We start from the raw sequence: 8,640 nt of genomic DNA on the forward strand, positions 1-8,640 counted from the left end.
TAACTCTATGCGTAAATCTTTGAGGAGTTGCCAAATTATTTTTTAAAGCAGCGGTGCTATTTTACATTCCCTCCAGCAATGTTCCAGAGTTTCAATTTCACCACCTTCTCACTAACACTTTTTATTGTCCTTCTTTTTTATTATAGCCATGTAATGGGTGTGATTTGATATCTCTTTAAGATTTTGATTTGCATTTCTCTAATGACTAATGATCATGTTCTTGATGTGCAGATTTTTGTATGTTCATAAGTTTTCAAATAAGTTTGGTAAATACCTAGAAGCACTATTGTTGGATTATGTGTTAAGATTATGTTCTCATCATTTTTAGTCAATCAAATAAATGTAATCGTCTAAAACAATCAATATTTGTGAACTCTTATCTGTTACAAACCATGAGAGCTAGCTAGTTGTTAGCCAGAGAGGAAACAGAAAACTCACATTGCTCTATGTTATTCTTCCCTGAGTGTGGGTAGGAGAGACACCATCTTCTAGGGGAGATGACAAGGTGCTGGTACGTTCTGGAGTTACAATGACCATTTGTGCTACAACCATTTCGTGTCTGAGGATGAATCAATATTGTGCAGTGTGTGTAAAAGAGTCTTGCCCAATTAAGAAATGTTCTATTCCTACTGTCACTGAACATCCCAGATGAAATTAATAGACAAATAAAGGAGTCAAAAGAAACCGAAAGACAGAAAAGATAAAGGGTAGAGTTCAAAATTTGTAAGTGAAGAAACAAGCATGGAAAGGAAATAGTGGTTAACTGACAACATTCTGGGACTGAGAAGTGATAAGATCTCCTTCCTGGAAATGTTTTAAGACTTAAGTCGTCTCTGGAACCTATATATGTCACAGTCTTTGAGATCGTTGTTTTTCTTATTTATTTTGCATTTTCATCCTGACTAATGTTATTTAGATTACCTTACTGAGTATCTAGTCTTTGCAATCAAAAGATGCTAACCAGCACACTTTTTTTTTCCTGTAAAGATATGGACAGGGTGGAATTTGAAAGAGGTGTTAGAGCTCCCACTTCACTCTGAAGTTATTCATTATAAGCTGTTAGGACTAATATTTGCATTGTGGTTAAAAAATGACAAGTAATTGTGCTGTCTTTAAATATTAACCTGGCAGGCTCATTATTTGGGATGCTTTGATTAATTATTTTTTTCTATGTGATGCTAATGAATTGCTTTCTGAGGTCGCATGAAATTATGAAATTGAAGCTAACTTAAAGTCAAATATTTGGGTAGGAGAAAGAAGCAAGTGCTTTGCATGCTTATTTGCAGTATGTGGGATATTATTCTAAAATATTATTCAGCATTATAAACCAGGAATGAACACAGAAAAAGAGTAAAAATTTCTTAATTCCCATTGGTAGGATATTGTGATGAAGTGGAACTTTGTAAAATATAAAATAAAATAAATAAAACCCAAGTCATACTCTGCACATACCAAAGCATTTAATTTCCATTTAGGTGAATTTTGCATGTTACCAAAATGTTAAATTCATTTCCCCCCAGCAATTAAAGAATATAATATATTGTTCTTTATTCTCAGAGCCAACTCAATACATGGTTATTAAGCCTTCTGGCAGTCTGTTCCATTCAGAGCCCCCAGTGAACAAATTTCCTGATATTCATCCCCTTGTGTAATTCTCTCCCATCGAATCTGGGCTGGGCCTGTGATGCACTTAATCAAAAGATGATGTCAGAGTGCCAGTTCCAGGCCCAAGCCTTAAAAAGTCTGGAAGTTTTCACTTCTGCACTCATAGGAGCCTTGAGCTTCCAGGCAAAAATGCAGCTTTGCTTCTGGAAATGGCATGTGAGAACCACCAAGGAGAATGAGAGAATGTGTGACTATATGGAAAAAGAAAGACGCCTAGCTCTCTCAAATTTCCAACCTGCCCACAGCATATTTGTCAATTGAATTCACCCACAGAAGTGACCAGCAGTAAGGCCAGCAGAAGAATCAGTCGCTGAGTCCAGCACAAACTACAAAATTATACAAATTAAATAGTTGTTGTTTCAAGCAGTAAGTTTGAGTATTTGGTTTTGAAGCAATGAAAAAAACTAAAGCACTTACTGTATATCCAGCACTACATAATTTGCCAAGGAAGTACAAAAAATAGAAAATGAAGGAGTGATGCACGTTTGACTTCCAGTTGAGCTGGATTATGGTGTACATCTTTTCTTTTTTGGGGTGGGGGACAGAGTCTCACAATGTCACCCGGCTGGAGTACAGTGGCGCAATCTCAGCTCACTACAACCTCTGCCTCCCAGGTTCAAGTGATTCTCCTGCCTCAGTTCCTGAGTAGCTAGGACAACAGGCATACACCACCACACCCAGGTAATTTTTGTATTTGTTTTTTGAGACGGGCTTTCACCATGTTGGCCAGGATAGTCTCAATCTCTTGTCCTCGTGATCTGCCCACTTCAGCCTCCCAAAGTGCTGGGATTGCAGGTATACGTATTTTCATAAGAATTTTGGAAATGTTTCAGCTACATTTCAGATTATCCAAAATATGGCTGGAATATTAATTATGTTTAACATTTTTGTAAGCAAATGAATTCTTCATCTTCTAACAAGTAACTTGTCAATGAACTTTTAGAACATATTAATTTACTGTGTGTTACTGGTATCATGACATGCAATCTTTCAAGGAATAATTTCCAATTATTATACTAATTCAAGAAAGGGAGAAATTTGGACTTACCTGTGTGATACAAGAAAGATGCAACACACTCAGTGTCAGGAACTGATAGGAAGGAAAGTGTCAGAATGAGCCAGGCATAAAAGAAACACAAACATTCAAGTGGAGGAGCAACATGTTCCCATACACCGCAGCAGAGAGGAAGCCGGCTTATTGGAAGGGTACAAAGGATTGGCTTATCATCACACTGGATGGTGAAAAGGATTTTTATGAAATTAAAAGATAACAAGGAAATTACATGGTTTGGTCATGTTTTAGACTTATGAATTGGCAACAATTCATAGTAGAAGAGGGAAAGATTTGACAAAATCTTTAAAAGACTTACTAACCTACAGTATTTTCAGTAGCTTTCTCTGGTATTCAAAAGAGATTTTTTAGTTCACATTTTATATTTTCAAATGGAAAATAATTGAATAAATATCAGTAAGTACATTTATTTTGCAGTTTAGTCAAATGCTTTCATATGATGTCATAATAATATCAAATTTTCTTGACCAAAAAAATCAAACTATTTGACCAAATAACGCTGATGATTCCCTGAGCTCATCTATGGTACATTAAATAAAGAGATGTGTAGTTTTTTACGTGCATGGCCTTCAATATCCTGGAAAAAAATTTATAGTGACTTTCCTTAGCAATATTTTTATGAACGTATATGTATGTATGTGTTTTTCTCTTTTCAACTTCTTATTCTGAAGATGATTTTTAATATTTTGATAAGACAGTAAATAGCAGACCATTTTCTTATGTAATTATATGCACTTTCTTGTGAGGAGAGAAGGTGTTTAAGAAAAATAAATCAGTTGGGTACTAAAGAAATAATTGAGTCAGGATGAAAAAGAAAATGAAAAAAATCCTCCCCAATTCTCACTTTAGCCCTAAATTTCTTTTAGAATATCTTATGTCAATTTACTTCACATTGTTATTTGCAGTTGCATAGACCGTATCACAAGAACTATGAGAAAAATATCTTGTTGGGATTTATTACCTTTGTAGGCTTTGTAAACAAATAATTTGTTTACACACAAATATCAAATGGTTTGATACCATGCCTAGTAAACAGCTATGGCCAGAAAAGCAAGAAAAGCATATGCATAAGGTCTGTTCAATTTATATTCCTAGGAGGATGAGCTGGGTTCAGATTTCTTCAAGCCTGTAACTTGTATATATTGTCCTATACAACTGTATAGAAATTGGGGAAAGTCTTTCCAAGTTAGGTAAAGTGTTTTAGAGGGCTTAGTGCTTTGTTAAATTTCATGAATTGATCTCAGTGCTAATTTAGGCTTTAGTGGCATATGATTACTACTTCAGGCATTTTCTATGGCTTCAGTGATTTGTAGTGTTATGTCATATCACTGGGTTACAGGCAATCCATTTCCCATTGAAATACGTAGCCATGGCCGGCCATGCTGGCTCATGCGTGTAATGCCAGCTGTTTGGGAGGCTGTAGCGAGAGGATTGCTTGAGCTCAGGAGTTTTAAACCAGCCTAACCAATGTGGCGAAACCCTGTCTCTACTAAAAATTTAAGAAAATTAGCCAGGCATTGTGGCCCGAACCTGTGGTCCCGGCTACTCCAGAGGCTGAGACCCAAGAATCACTTGATCCTGGGAGGTGTGCTTGCAATGAGCCTAGATTGTGCCACTGCACTCCAGCCTAGGTGACAGAATAAGACTCTATCTCAAAATGAAAAAAATAAATAAAAGGGAAAAAAAGAAGAGAAAAAGAAATATGTAGCCATAAACTTTAACTGAATAAAGTATGAATAAAATAAGAAGCATGGTGAATGTTTCTAAAATGCAAAGTCTGCATTTATTTTTAGGTTTGTATATATTAGAATCTATATTATAAAATATGGAAGTTCTTTTAAAATCCAGAAATGCTGCATGTTTTTGAAAAGCATTACTCTAAATGGTATAATTTAGGTTTAAATATTGTTTGTGATAAAATATTAAAGGTAGTTTTTGATTTGAAATATTTAAATTAGAGATGCCTATAGATTAATTTCAAGATTAAAACTCATGATCAGATGTTAATTCTAATTCTTTTTACTGTCATATAAGTGTAAAATTGTATTTTTATCTCTAAGGTAACATAATGAACCATGAATCTAAGATTTGAAAAACAGTATACTAATGAACTTTTAATTCCCTGGTGCATATGTTGGGGGGGAGGCTTTTTTCAAAGCATAACTGAAAGTATAAAGAATCTCTTTTTAGTGTTTGATTAGCAGCAAAATTAGTGAGCTAGAAATGTTATTCATAATACAATAGAGATGTAGAAAAGTTGGAAACTCTCCAATTGGGTATTTGGAAACAGGGACAACTTAATTGTTCTGAGGTTGAGAGACAAATTACTGATTATATTTTACCGGTAAAGGGTTCTTTTTAAAATTAAAACTAAATTTGTTTATATCTTTTACTAAGAAAATGTTCATCTCCTCCTGCATAATGGTTGGCACATAGTAGGTGCTCAATAAATGTTTGAAAATTAGTTCTAAGTGCAATATGTCCCTTAAGTCTGTTGGGCATGCTGCTTCTTTGAACTTGGCAAAAATTAATGGATTCTATTTTTTCTATTTTATGGATTAGATACAGTGAGAAGGTATGAATGTTGATGTCATTTTCTGTGATTTTATTTTGAAATAAAAACATAAATTATGAAAATTAAATTTAACATTTAAATTCTAAATTTGTGATTTATGACATTTTGACTCAACATTTCTGTTTCTTGTGTACAAATAATATCTGATTCCTAGGAAGCCTTACGGGTGATTTGTTGTATATTGAATGTTTTGATCTTTTTTATATTACCTCTTAAACATGTGGTTTCTTGAATATAAACCTGAACGATAGAAGAATGAAAGTGCCTACATATTGAATGCAATATTTAGAGGAGTATTTTTTAAGCTATATCCTCTCAAATTGAAGGTAAGAGAATTTTCTAGGCGGCATAAGAAATTATGCTAAAATGAGTTACCTCTGTGCATTTGAACAGGTATATATTTGCATTGGTGATGTGTATCTTTTACAATAAATGGGAAAAATTAATTCCTCTTGTAGCTGAGTGGAAACTTCATTCCTCCAAGTTGTGTATGTATTAGATGAAATATTTGATAAAATTTTAAATATTCAAACTCAGTATTATAGTTATATGCATTAAGGAAATTCTTCCACTGAATGGAAGAAGCATGCTTATGCAAGCTTGGAGTTGGGAAGGGAAAAAGAGGATCAAGGATGACTAAGGATATAAGTAAGGATAGCCATGAATGAACCAAAAGTATGAAAATACTTTTATTATTCACTGGACAAGAAAATTACAGAACCAGGCATACAGAAAATCCCTACATTCTGACATGTGTGGTTTCAGTTTAAAAAGTGCTGCTAAATAGAGACAGAAACAAGCTCAAATATTCCCAAATGATGCTTGCATCTGGAAGAGGCAGATATATCAAGCTTTATTCTAATCTACCACTAAATCTGTCTGATCCCAGCATCAACAAGTATTTATTAATAATCTAACATTTATGTGTCCACAATACTATGTTAAATGACAAGAAGTCAGAGAATCATTAAGTATACTACACAACAATATTAAGTTGTATAGTCTTATTACAAAGCCAGACATCACCCATAGAAAGACAGTAAACTCTGGTATCATCTGCTATGTTCCACATATATGTAAACAAGAACAAAAATGCTATATTCAGCTATTATATAAGGTGAAATATGATAACTCTTCAAACCAAATAGCACTGGAACCTATAAGCCAGGCATCACCCATAGAAAGACAGTAAACTCTGGTATCATCTGCTATGTTCCACATATATGTAAACAAGAACAAAAATGCTATATTCAGCTATTATATAAGGTGAAATATGATAACTGTTCAAACCAAATAGCACTGGAACCTATAAAGCCAAGCATCACCCATAGAAAGACAGTAAACTCTGGTAACATCTGCTATGTTCCAAATATGTGTAACAACCACAAAAATGCTATATTCAGCTATTATATAAGGTAAAATATGATTATTGTTCAAACCAAATAGCACTGGAACCTTAAGGTGGAAAAATTAAAATTGAGGAAGAAGTCGGATTTTAATAGGCTAAGATTTGATGTAAGTGATATAATGAAGTAAAGGCACTAATATTAGAAAGATAGAGTAAGATGATGGAGTTTCCCTGACTGAGCATACAACAGTAAAGTGTTAGAGTTTCAAATATTGGACTAAGGGATACTAATTATATTAAATAATCCTGCAAACTATCAAAGGAGATGTTGAGTTTTAGGGTGGAAACTCTGATAGAGGGCAGGGAAAAGAACAGAGTGAAGGTGTGGGAGACAAGTTGGAAAGTTTTAATAATTCAAATGATTGTCATTAAGACTGTGAAATAGGACAAGAACAGAATGAATGGAAAGTAAGAAGTAGATGATGTTGCAGAGATTGAAATAAAAATGCTGCACAAATAGAGGTTAGGACAGATGTAATTGGTAAAGATCTTAGTAACTAGTATTTGTTTCAGATTTTTACATATATGTTCATGAATAATATTGTCTGAAATTTTATTTCTTTTAATGTCATGTCTGGTATGAGTAGAGGGTAATGCCAGTCTTATACTGAGTTTAAATGTCTTTCTATCTCATCTGTTTCCTGCAAGAGTTTGTGTGGAATTGTCACTACTTCTTCCTTGTATATTCAGTAGAATTCACTAATAGAATTCAATTCTTTAATAGATATAGAGCTATTTCTTCTTGAATGAGCTTTGGAGGTTTCTTTTGAGGAATTTGTCCATTTCATTGAATTTATCAAAATTATTGGCAACAGTTGCTCATAATATTTTTTCTTATTTCTTTATTTTGATGGCATTTGCAATTATATACTCTCTTTATTTCTGACATTGGTGATTTGTGTGTTTGTTCTTTTTTTTTCTTGAACAGTTTGGCAAGAAGTTTATTAGTTTTATGGATCTCATCCAAAATTAGCTTTCAGTTTTACTGATTTTTTTCTATTTGTTTTCTATTTTTCTATTTCAGTGCTTTCTGATTTTATCTGTATTGTATCCTTTATTTTGCTTTCTTTGAATTGAAACTGTACCTCTTTTTATATATTGTTAAGGTGGAGATTTATAACATTAATTTGAGACCTTTCTTTTTTCATAAAACATTTGATGCTTTAATTTCCTTTTAACAGCTGCTTTAGCTGCATCCTGAAATTTCTGATGTATTTGTTTTCTAAACTTTGTAATTTCAAAATAGTCTAGATTTCCATTTATTCACTATGAAAATTATTTGGCATTGGTAGGAAAGACATGATTATTATATAGATTACAACATTCTAGAAATGAAGATTCAGGCAAATTGAATACTCAGAACTGGGTTTTTCAAACTAGATAATCTGCTTCTAAGTCTTTTGCTCTTCACACTATACCACATGGCTTTGTGGGCTGCATGACAAGTTCTCAAGTGTAGAAGACTTGAAGAAAGTTGAGTGTATCAGCCAAAGTTTTTAATACGGAAAGAGAAACAGATTTTTTTTTCTTTTTTTTTTTGGAGAAGAAGTTAGCTGTTTTATCCTACGGTGAGCTGGGGCTATTGATGTGAGAAATAAAAGGGCTGTCTTGTTAAATGCTTATACATTGAAACATCCTAAAATCTGCCCCTACAGACTATTTCACCCAGAAGAAAGCCACTTGCCATTTTCTATTTCTTAGCTACCATTAGTTGAATTAGACTAAATATTGTTTCATTTACCTCACACCTATACCTTTCCATATTCAGGTAGAGACTTCAGTTCTAAAAAAACAACTGAGAATAATTGGAAGTAGGATCCTCCAGATGGCACAGTGGTTTTTAGATTTATAAAATCTATGAGTAAGTCCTAGCAGAAACTTATAGAATCCAGAAAAACTCTGGTCAGTATGCATCCTAGT

Source organism: Callithrix jacchus, chromosome 7 (assembly GCF_049354715.1).
Source record: "Callithrix jacchus isolate 240 chromosome 7, calJac240_pri, whole genome shotgun sequence".
Lineage (NCBI taxonomy): Eukaryota > Metazoa > Chordata > Mammalia > Primates > Cebidae > Callithrix > Callithrix jacchus.